The sequence below is a fragment of the Monodon monoceros genome, unplaced genomic scaffold (genome assembly GCF_005190385.1).
Source record: "Monodon monoceros isolate NGI ecotype Baffin Bay Population unplaced genomic scaffold, NGI_Narwhal_1 Super_Scaffold_2, whole genome shotgun sequence".
NCBI classification, from domain to species: domain Eukaryota; kingdom Metazoa; phylum Chordata; class Mammalia; order Artiodactyla; family Monodontidae; genus Monodon; species Monodon monoceros.
In genome coordinates, this window is record NW_021703776.1 from 46,280,012 (window position 1) to 46,292,349 (window position 12,338).

Below are 12,338 nucleotides of genomic sequence, written 5' to 3' on the forward strand. Positions count from 1 at the left end.
CTGCGGCGGGGATGGGGATACATACTTTAAAGGGATTTGTAGCTCTTCTGGGAGGTGAAAAATCTCGCGGTTCTGAGTCTCTGGTCTCTCTCTCCAGGGTCAGTTCACCCAAATCAGGTGGACTGGCGGGGCTCAATGCAATGCCCCTGAACCTTCGTAGGAGGCGGACCACGTTTTCTAGATTACTCAGTATTTCTAAGAGCCCTGAAATCGGTGTTTTTTGGGGAGAATGCACTAGCACACCCCTACTGCCTACAAATGCTTCCCCTTCGGAGGGATACAATAAATTAAAATGGCACTCTTGATTTCCTGTGAATATTGTCACATCAAAATAGCAGAGAAGTCAGAGGCAAGTTTGAAAGTACACCAGAAATAAAACGTAATTGGACTTCATGAATTATTCATTCCATCTGGCTTGTCTTATTCTAATTTCTGCATAATGGCTTTACTAATCCCTGATCAATTAATGTAAAATGAAATTTAAATGATAATGAAAGCCCTAGAGATAAAAGAAATTAAGCATTCTTATATCCTCTGACAGAAATCTAAACAATGGGAGTTTTTCCCCCCAATGTCTTCCTCATCCAGTCAGCTGTCTGTACTCCTTTCATGGGTTCAGCTGAATGCCTGTACAGGCCAGAGTAATAAGATCAAAAAACGGTAACATACAATATGAACAATCAAATACTTTCTGCAGAAAATGTTCAAAGAATGTATCTGTGGGGAATCAGCTCCAAATATTCGAGCAAACTCCCCAAATGTACTGTGAGTGAAAATAAAATGCACAAAATGTGTGTGCTGAAATCAAGGTGAGAAAAATCATGGGAAGACAATAAACTCCCACAGCCTAAACCTAATGCAAAAATTTGTTAAGGTAGTGACTATACATGATTTCTCTTTCCAGGAATTATCTTGCTTTGGCGTTGCTGAGACGTGAACACAACTGTAAGACTATTAAAGCAGCGGAAGATTTTAGATGGGACATTGTATGTGTGGGGCGGGTGGTGTGTGTGGTCTTATTTTTAGTTTAAGAAGTACCTAAAACGAACATGTGACATTGAGATCTCAAAAAGAATTAAATGGACATTTAGCCTTATAGTTTTGTATTTTAATACCCTATACCTCTTCTATGCCAAAAAGTTCATGATCTCCCATATGTGCACTGTAATTTGGAGCTAAGATTATCTGCCTATTTGCTATTTATGTAGCTTTTTTTCTTCCTCTCACTGCTTGGATGAGGTGATTCAAACTACCTTCCTTCAGCAAATCTGAATACCCAATGACCTTAAATTAATATGATTATATCATCTTTTTTCCTTATTAATATAAAAAAAGGCAGGGTGGAGTAGCTGCTCCTTCACTGACTACTTGTGAATATTAAATCCTAAGTCTTCATAGAAGATTATTCCTGCCCCAAATTCTTGATTTTGTAGCTAGCTAGTCACTATTTGTTAGAGAATATGAGTAACACATTTTTCTTAAAATCAAAGAGTAGAAAAGACTTACACATGCTTTAAAAAGTCAGTTCTCAGTATCTTCTCTTAATAACCCAGCTGATAGTATAACTGAGTACACAGAGGTCTAGACATAGACGCACGCATACATTCAATACACATAACTCATCTTCAGTCCTTGCTTTGATCAATTAGAAAACCATCTAGCTTTAAACAGTCATCTTCTAAGGAGCTGATATTATTCAACATGTTAATTCTCTCAAATTACGCTGCTAATCTCTAGTGGTATTTCTTTCCTTTTTTCTTTTGGTGTCTTCCTTTAGAAGAAACTTGGTCAAAACTCCAGTATATCCTGGAGATTTTACTTTTTAAACATCTGGAAATAACTGCTTTGTTCATCTCACCAAAAACCGATTTTCTCGTGTTTAACAGTATTGTATTGAAATGCTATTATTCCCTAGGTTTTCTTCAGCCCCCTTATCACCTCCCGCCTCCAAGACTGAAGTCACTGTGCAAGTTAATTCTAAGCTACAGATTGTGCATGTTTGGGGCAGGGAGAAGGATTTATATTTTCAAAGGCTTTGTTCTAACCTTGATAAATTCACAGGACGAAGAAGTCTTGGTGGAGATTGAAGGCATTTTTAGGGTACCGAGGGGACCGACATCTATGAAGCAACAGTTCCCACGTTTAGAACAGCACATGCTATAGGCATAGGCTAATGCCACTCTTACAATAGTAAGCAGTGCTATTCTGAATATGAAGTGCAGTTTTTTCAATAGAGGAGTTTTCCATTCTATCTTAGTTGGAACTCAAAGGGTAAGCTGAAAACCTCATTGAAAATTTGTCTCAAACATTTAATATAAAACATTTCATAATTTACATATATATCATGAAATATTAACAAAATATATCAAAAGCATGAGGGTCTAAAGATTCTGTTTTTGAATTTTGAAACATATGTTTGTATCTACAAAGTTGTTATAGCTTGCTATTGCATTATCACCGATTTTAGAACACTACAAGTTTTGAAAAGGTGGGGCGGGTAGGGGCAAATGTGACCAATGATTTTTGAGGAGGATCCTATAATATCATTTTTATATATTAAAGATACAGAAGCTTGGTGATTTTAAATATTAACCCTGCAAAATACTCAAGGCCATTTAGTAAATTAAATATCATTCCACTATGTGTTACCGTAGAAAGCGTTTTTTAAGACAATCAAATTTCACTAGACACAAACCCCTTCACTTGCGTGTTCTCTTTTCTGATGCCCTGTTTGGTATCAGAGACCCGTTAGAGAACAAAAAGGAAAACTGCCTTGTAACGCAGACTACGGCATGTGTGACACATGCCAATGAAATAAAGCTGCGACACCCTGTGTTTTAGACGGGTTTCCAGAACTGTGCCAAAATGTTAAAATATCCAGACACCGACCAGTGTGATTTTAATGCCCTGATTCTCAGACAGAGCGGAGAAGCAGGCTACCAGTCACCTCCCAGACAGACTTGAAGGGCAGGAAAGGGTACATTATTGGGTGCTTGCGTGTGCCTGACTATACACACATTGTCTAATTTAATCTGCATAAAATCTCTGTAAGGTAGACGGTATTTACCGAAGAGAAAATTATAGTTCAGGAAAGTTAGAAACTTTCCCAAGGCCACGAAGGTTGTGAGTGGTGGTGCTGGATTTGGTTCTCGGGTTTTTCTAGCTGTTAAGCACATCCTCTATATGCTGGAACCGTGTGGTCCTCTATGAAACACAGTGAAGGTCTTCGGTCTTTACAGAAAGAGCAAAAGATCTGTTACCTCTCCACTTCGCTGTCCCCGTCAATTCAACCAGTACTTACTAAGCACACTGTAACTTGTAGAAAGAGTTCAAAACTATCACATGCACAATGTTTCAGTTCCTGAATCGGTTATTAATAATCCTGAAGATGTTACCCATACAATTCCAGGCAGCCTCAGCACCCTGTGACACTAACAGAAGTCTTTCTTTCCTGAAAACTAGGAAACAGGATGGAAATAGGCCTTTAGCCAGCAGAGATTAAAGCAGGCCATGCATTAGAGAGCAGAATAAAATGATGCTAAGAGGCAAAGATCCGGGTTCAAGTTCACTGAATGTCTATACAACTTTGGGTGAGGGACTCATCTGATAGATGGGGATAACACAAGGAGTATGGAATAGAAAAGGAAGTAGAAGAAAGTGGAAAAACTACAGACCTTGGGAAATTGAACTTAACATTCTTGGATCTGAAGTTTATTTTTCATCTGTAAGATGGAAAGCTAGAGCAATTGACCTCAAGGGTTCCCACTGGCTTTGTGATTCTATGACTCTGTTCTGTGGTAAGGGCTGAGTGGAATAAAGCATGTGAAAGTTTAACAAGGAGTTATTCAAAACTAAGTATTATAATTAAAGCCATCTTCCTTGATGTTCTGTGGAATTCATATCATAGTGATTCTTCTTTACTTTGTATTTCACCAAAATACACAAAGATGTACGAGGGTAGTTTTCAGTGAGAAAAACTGAAATAATAAAAGTAATAAAAGACCTCCTATTTGACCAGAGAAGGGGTATAGAATATTAAATTTACAAAAGAGAGGCAGGTAATGAACTCTGTTCAAAAATGAACAGTTACAACATCCATCAACGTTTTACAATAAAGACGATCTCTGGATTGAGCTTTGATTTTATAAGTATACTTCTGACAATGACTAGAGCTGCGTATTTTTCCAATCAGTTAACTGTAAAATGATTTCATGAGAGGTGAATTTCTATTTCTGACGTTAGAAATGTACCAAAGTCACATCCAGGGAATATAGTGTTTGTTTTATTTTCCTCTATATGATTTTTTTTTCCTCCTATCAGGCAGCTCAAGGCATCCTAATGGGCTTTAGTTTTTTTGCAGGTTGGTGAATAGGAAGATTTGTGTTAAAATGCCTCCTAACACCTCCAAACACTGTGGTTCTTGAGGTTTCATTTGCCTGTAAATGGTTAGCTCTCAAAGCCAACTTAGAAATGCCTGCCCAAACCATGGACCTTTCTTTTGGTGACGGGGGAGTGGGGAAGGGGGTATTTCATGGGTAGGTCAGGTCGGGGTGGACAACTAACAGTAGAATTTCTATATTTTTATTCTGAAATAAAAGGAAAACAAATGGAGTCTTACCTTGAAAACTATATCTTGTTGGGGGAAAAATGATGACCAAAATACTAAACAATGAGTAATAAGAAAATGTCCTTCAAAAATTGTCATGTGGGTTCCTGTGAAGTAATTAAATAGCCAGCTAGTTCTTCCAGGAAACACTAAAATGTGAGACCACAATATCACTTTTTAAAAAACCACCAAAGGACCCCCGAACTTCAAGCTCACACAAAAATGGATGCTTCTACCATAAAAAGAAAGTGCTTAAACAAACAAACCAACCCAAACTCACAAACCAAACCAAACCAAACCACCAACTTTCTTGGCCCAAAAGAAGTGTTGCGAATTTGGTACTATGGCTGGAAAACATTATTTGCAATTTAATGTAGTGTCTTTCTAAAGCACAAAGTATCCTGTATTTATCTTCATTTCTGTGGCTAATATTGTAACAATACTCATGATACCCAAATCATATCTTTACCTGCTTCTACCATGGTCAGAAATTCAAAATCAGGCATAAACACTTTGGATGAGCTATTCTTAACAGAAGATGTACAGTGGGTCTGTTTGTTGTTTGTGTACATTAACCAAAAATACATTTAAGGACTTTAACTTGAATTAATTAAAAGAATTACAAAGAAGGTTATAGAAATCCAGGAATTTAGCATTTGCCTCTCTATAAATGTAGAAGTTCTGCTAAGTAAGTACTGAAGCCACATAAAAGGTATTCTTTGCTTCACTACCTTCCTCTACGGCTTATTTGCATGGAAGAATCCTTCTAATCCAGGAGGCGCCACCAATAAAGAGGATAAATCCATATAAAAGAATGTATACATATTCACAGGTTCTGACTAGTGTTTGAGTGTTTCAAGCCACGGAAAAAGTTACCAGCTTTGCCTCCCTCATTCATAAAAGGAGTTATTTCGCCGCACTGGCACGAGTTTTATGCATATCAGCTCCACCTAAAGGTTCTCCTATAAAACAGGCATTTTAGTGAAACAAATCTGTACAGAATCCTTGTTAAGACACTCAGCAAGCAGGGGTGCTCTTTTGAATTGAGCTGTTTGCATTCACCTCAGCTGCTAGGGCTCTTTTGGTAAGTTCTGCCTCCGGGCTTATTTGAGTGGAGGCAGGGCAGAGACGGTCACCCGACAGTTGGCTCATTGGTACCATGTGGGTGGCCATCCTCTGGACTGACCGTCTCTCTCTGACAGACTCTGTGGCTGTAGAAGGAAGCAAGCAAGTTCAGAAGAGCCCCTCTTTGATTACTGCTGCCCCAATTCTACTCGTACCACGGCCAAGTGGTTTCATATGCAACATGACGTTAGAGAAAGAAACATTCGATATGAAGATAATGTTCAGGTGGATGAGAGCCTGTATTAGGAGGCAGGCGGGACGGGATGGAGACTGGTGTGAAGGATTAGCCGGTGTAGAGGGATGACCTAGGGCTGGACCTAGAAGCAGCTAGAAGTGTGGTTGTAGCCGTGCCTTGAAAAGTTAGAAGGTGGAGCCAGTATAGACATATTTGCAGGCTTAAGCAGCTTTATTTATTTGTTCCTATTGCGGGTTAAACTGCACAACTGCATTTTATTAGTGGGTAGATTAAGTGGCAGAATATTTCCACTCTGGTCCTTAAACTGTCCACCTCCATCCACTCTAGCATCTGGCTTATAAACTCTCTCCCCATTGTAAACAAATTTATATTTAATATAATAAATTATATACATACATATATATATAACTATATAAATTTACCAACATATAATTCTTTTTTTTTTAACCAACATATAATTCTTAAAAATTTAAAAAGATAAAGTTATAAACCTAGATCCATGGATTACACCTTGATTCTCCCTTCATAACTTATGTCTAAATTCCCCAGGTAAACACTTGCCAGTTCTCAGAGCTAATCTGACATTAGTGGTCGCACTACATTTAGTAAATATAACATTTAGACAAATTTCATTTCTTTTTTTTTGAATTTTATATACACTAATATGTATAAAATGGATAACTAATAAGAACCTGCTGTACAAATTTCATTTCTTTTCGAGAAGTCACATACCCAAATACCCAGGTTTAAAATCTAATGGTAAAATTGTCTAAGTAATTAAATATTTCATTCTACTTGCTCAACAATCGAATGTATATCGTATACATTCAATTGTTATATATGTGTCCTACATACATGTGAAGGGCACATTTTCAAAGGGTCAAGGCAAGTTTTTTGTGGGTCTGCACCCCTGAGTCTCCGGGTGTTAAATGCAATGTATCTTTTATATTATATTCAGGAGTAGGATAGCTGACAGTTGTGTTTATTTTAACGGTGGAGAGAACTGGCACAGAGAATCCCACATAAGCAGAAGTTCAAAACATTCAGTTCAGACGTGGAATACATTTGATATGCTTCCTGCTTTGCAACAGATTTGCTTACCTTATTTTATTTTGCCTAAACCAAACTGAAATTAACTTCTATGCAAAATGGAAACACCGGCTAAGCATGAGGTGAGGTGATTCAGGATACTAAAGATGGGCATGGGAAAATAACCTAGTATTAATTATGAACCCTGGACGATTTGCAAGGCTAAGAGGTCATATGAGGCTGCCCAAGATGGAGCTACATTGGTCTGATGCAAACACAGCTACTTTGGGGAACAGAGATGAGTTTTAATTTATCTTCCAACATCAGACATGACATGCGGGTTAGGTCAGGAGGCGGGGGTGGAGGTATCTTTGAATCTCATAACTGTGTAGATAGTTGTATCTGTTATTTGTTATTCTCATTCTCTCTTCAAACATTAGTGCTTAGAAGGAGAAGGCTGGGGAGGGCAACTCACGCAGCATAGCCGTGAAATGAAAAGGGAAACATTTCCGCTCTGGTTAAAAGGGCAAAAGAAAGGATTCAGCAAGCCCTTCTCGCACAACAATAAAGCCCAGTCAGCTGGGTGAATTTTAAGTCTCAAAAGTGTTTGCACTTATATGGATTATTCACACATGGCTGTATAAATATTTAGCAGCTATAGTTATGTGTTGGTGGGTGAATGTTTGGCGGGGTAGTGGGGGGCGGCTCAGGTTGGGGCAGGGGTAAAAGGACAGGAAGTATGAACACAGGCTAAGTCTGGCTGTGACTTGATGATTACATTCTTGTGGTTTCTTTCAAAGTTAAAGTATTCTCCCTGGGTGAGCTTAAAACAGGAACCCCCTTCTTCCCCCCCAGCCCCCGCCAAAAAAAAAAAAAAAAAAAAGGGAAGAAAAGAATCTGGTGACTGGCACAGGTAGCTTACTGAAAGCCGATTTTAATGTTTGCTACCTTATATTAGGAAGGGGGAGTGAAAATGAGGATAAGGGGAGAAAAAATAAGACAGACACCACCTGAATGTCTTGTTTACCACAGAGGCAGCCAGCAGGGCTTTGGGCTTGTGGGAAAAAATGCACTCTGTCATCGGTCAGTGTTAATGGCAGTAAACTATTGATTTCATTAATCTTCTTGCTTGTGTTAAGTGTTATGCTTAGACACTGTAATAGCCAAATCTTTAACTTTTGATTTTTATTGTGTTTTCCTTCTTCTGATATTCTAAACATTTAACAAAATGCTAGCAGAAATAGATATACTCAGGGCCCTTTGTTAGAATTATGTAATTTTTAGGAAGTGTTTCCAACACAGCTTAAAATAATCTAACCTACCTTAACAAAGTACATTATTTCACTTAGGATATCTAAAAGTATTGATTCATCAACAATGATTTATTGAGGACCTACCATATGCTTCCTACTTTGGGAAATCAATAGAAATACAAGATCTGACTGTTCATAAGGACTTGAAATCCAGGTAGGAAAATGAAAATTATGAAATAAGAAGAAGAAATTGTTCACTTGGGAGCCTATTTTCTCGTTTTGTTCCAAAAGGACTTATGTTGTCTTACAAGTTAAATATACTGCAAAATTAAGAATAAACACACAACAGAGGCAGATAGAATAGACAGCTAATACTAGGATCCTGATGATTACAATCTGGTAATGAATCAGCTCTAAATTTCCTGATAACTAAGACACAGGGGAAAACACATCGTGTCACAAGGAGGTACGTAGATTTCCCCATATGAAGAAAGAAAGAATATAAATTTCTTCTCAAAGACACATTCTTGGGAAAAACTCAAGGAGGAATTTACCACGTCTGTGAATCCCTGGAAGAGAGACTGGCTTTCTGGTTTGTTTATACCAAAGAAAGCGAACAAGTAGGTAGCCAGGTGCTAAATTCTGTGGTACAGATGTCAGGTGCCAGAGGAATTCGGAGACTGGAGGGATGGCATGTTGGTGGTTACCTTAGTCTGATGTGGTCAAGGAAGGTATTATCTAGGACAGGTGATGGGACCGGCCTTGAAAGATGCATAGACTTTGACAGATGGTAAGGAAGCCAGTCGGTGGGGAGGGGTGGGGGAGAGGCAAAGCATACAAAGACCTGGCTGTGGACATCAGCATGGAATTCCCAGGTGGAGGGTGAGAAGTGGGGACAGCCCAGTGGACTCTGAGGATTTGTCCTAAGGAATAATAGGCAATAATTTTGCTTTGGATAGAGACGGAGGTAAGGACATGTTCTGAATAGTCTTGAGTATAGAGTTAAGACTTTTTAATGCAATAAGCTACTCATTTATTAAATATGTACTGATAAATGTGCAGGGCATTGTGCTATGTGCTAAACAGGTTCAGAGATGTCTAACATTCATGCAAGGGTTTCCAGCTTTTCTATGATAGAAAATAGAAGCAGCAGCAGAGTAGGGGAGGAAGATCTGATTTGTATTTTAAACATGGTACATTTGAGTCTCTGGAGATGACACTTAAGTTAAGCCGGTAGTCGAAATGTAGGTCTGGAATTGAAAGAGGGGTAAGCTTGAAGCCTGTGCCAAACAATCATTCACGAGAGGTGCTGAGGGAGAGGAGGGAGTGCTGCAAGAATGAGTAGCAGACAGTATGATACAAGATGAGTACTAAAAAGAAGCCGGCACACTTGAAATTAGGGGTTTACCAATGGTCTTGGAGAGAGAAGTGTCAAAAGGCTAAGAGGGTAGGTTGAGGAGTGGCTGGGAAATATGGCAGTGGTTGGTCTGGACGCATGTTGGCTCTTCAAGTGATTTGGCAAGCTAATCCAAATTTTCGGACATGCCGGGACTTCCCTGGTGGCGCAGTGGTTAAGAATCCACCTGCCAATGCAGGGGACATGCGTTCGAGCCCTGGTCCGGGAAGATACCACATGCCGTGGAGCAACTAAGCCTGTGCGCCACAACTGCTGAGCCTGGGCTCTAGAGCCTGTGAGCCACAACTGCTGAGCCCGTGAGCCACAACTACTGAAGCCCACGCACCTAGACCCCGTGCTCTGCAGGAAGAGAATCCTCCGCAGTGAGAAGCCCGCGCACCACAATGAAGAGTAGCCCCCGCTCGCTGCAACTAGAGAAAGCCTGCACGCAGCAATGAAGATCCAACGCAGCCAAAAATTAATTAATTATTTTAAAAAAGAAAAATTTTCGGACACGCCTGTGATACTTTAAGTCAACCCATCCAATCACAAACCACAAATCTCTAAGAGGATCCTAATATTACTGGTATTTGAATCTAGGTCTGCCTTCTTTATTTCTTAAGACCACCCACTTGCCATTTTGATGTAACATCCTTGCCATTTTGGACAATCTCTTATGTGGCTTTATATCTCACACCTGGCATTGAGCCTGGCAAACACTGCATCTTGAGGTAGACAAGATGCACTAAAAGTGGATGCTGACGCAGGCAGCATCTGGGTGCAGCCCCATCTCTGCCTGACACCTCTGAGCAGAGCCTTGAACTTTCTCCTGATTCTTTGGGCTTATGATTCTTTCTTAGTCTCCCCAGGGCTGAACCTCCACTTTGCCTGATGGGTTTTTGATTCAGCATCCTCCTTAGGCTCTTATTCTAGCATGCTACTTCAGTTTAAACCTCTCCCCCCACTCTGCTACCTTAAATGTAATCTCTGATGAAGACTACCCAGTCATGGCAAAGGTTTCAGCATGTTTGTAAACCACTGGCAATGAGCCAGACATAGAGGACTGTTTTTGTGGAGGAAGGTGATATGAAAAAGAGTAATAAAAAATTAGGCTTGGACAGTAGGAAATCTAGTCAGGCCTTCCTGTGTATTACAGAAACAGGGTATTGGGAATTGAATGTCTGATGAATGTTACCTCATTAAAAACAAACATGGGCTTCCCTGGTGGCGCAGCGGTTGAGAGTCCGCCTGCCGATGCAGGGGACACGGGTTCCTGCCCCGGTCCGGGAGGATCCCACATGCCGCGGAGCGGCTGGGCCCGTGAGCCATGGCCGCTGAGCCTGCGCGTCCGGAGCCTGCGCTCCGCAACGGGAGAGGCCACAACAGTGAGAGGCCCACGTACCGCAACAAACACAAAACTTATCCTGGGACGAAAAATATTAGTATGTACCTGAGATTCTTTTTAACACATACATACATTTCAATTGAGTGTGTGTCTGTGTGTGTGAGAGAGAGAGAGGAAAAGAGGAAGAGCAAGAGAGAGTTATTGATCTGAGAAGGAGATTAACATGCTTTTTCATGGAATATCCTTACATGTTTATTTGTCTGGAGAAGAAGAATGATGCCTGAAAACAAGAGAATGCTGTACTGACCATAGAAAGCCTGAATCCAAATCAGCACCACACAGTGACTAGATACCCTGCACCAGTTAATAAACGTATTCTGAACACGGTGATAAGGATGAAACAGGTCTTTGGATTCAGCATCAACAAACTTACTTCTCTATAGAGCTACCATACGATCCAGCAATCCCACTCCTGGGCATATATCCAGAGAAAACCATAATTCGAAAGGATACATGCACCCCAGTGTTCATTGCAGCACTACTTACAGTAGCCAGGACATGGAAGCAACCTAAATGTCCACTGACAGACGAATGGATAAAGAAGATGCGGTACATATACACAATGGAATATTACTCAGCCATAAAAAAAAAACGAAATAATGCCATTTTAGCAACATGGATGGACCTAGAGATTGTCATACTGAGTGAAGTCAGTCAGACAGAGAAAGACAAATATCATATGATATCACTTATATGTGGAATCTAAAAAAGGGGTACAAATGAACCTATTTACAAAACAGAAACAGAGTCACAGATGTAGCAAACAAACTTATGGTTACAAAGGGGGAAAAGGCGGGGGGCTAGAGATAAATTGGGAGATTGGGATTGACATATACACACTACTATATATAAAATAGATAACTAATAAGGACCAACTGTATAGCACAGGGAACTCTACTCAGTACTCTGTAAGGACCATATGGGAAAAGAATCGTAAAAAGAGTGGATATATGTATAACTGATTCACTTTGCTGTACAGCAAAAACTAACACAACTTTATAAATCAACTATACTCCAATAAAAATTAATTTTAAAAAACTGCAGAGATAACTACTTATGTTACTTCTGAACTGTGGAAGAAGCTTCTATGCTATAAATCCAGGCATTTAAAGATGAATCTATTAATATAAGTCCATGATTTTCATGCAAAAATCACATTCACAAATGCCAGCAACTGGAAATTAAATGTATTAAAGTCCTGCAGGAAGCAAAAAAAACCCCCACAAAACCCCAAAACAAACAAACAAACACAGTTACTTCTCACATTAACCATAATGCATCAACTGTTCCTGCAACTCCCCCTCAACATCCACGGGTCCTTCAGGGCT

At 39.7% G+C, this 12,338-nt stretch overlaps 2 protein-coding genes across 9 annotated transcripts in view; one reads left to right on the forward strand and one right to left on the reverse strand.

The window, feature by feature from the left end:
- The window catches only part of SLC25A13 (solute carrier family 25 member 13), a 332,699-nt gene extending 331,643 nt beyond the window's left edge, over positions 1-1,056 (forward strand). For both annotated transcript variants that reach the window (XR_003795234.1, XR_003795232.1), the window contains one exon: positions 905-1,056. The gene's annotated coding sequence lies outside the window, so the exon portion shown is untranslated. The remainder of the gene's footprint in view (positions 1-904) is intronic.
- DYNC1I1 (dynein cytoplasmic 1 intermediate chain 1) overlaps positions 1-12,338 on the reverse strand; it is a 475,334-nt gene that overhangs the window by 25,436 nt on the left and 437,560 nt on the right. The gene's annotated exons all lie outside the window — the stretch shown is intronic.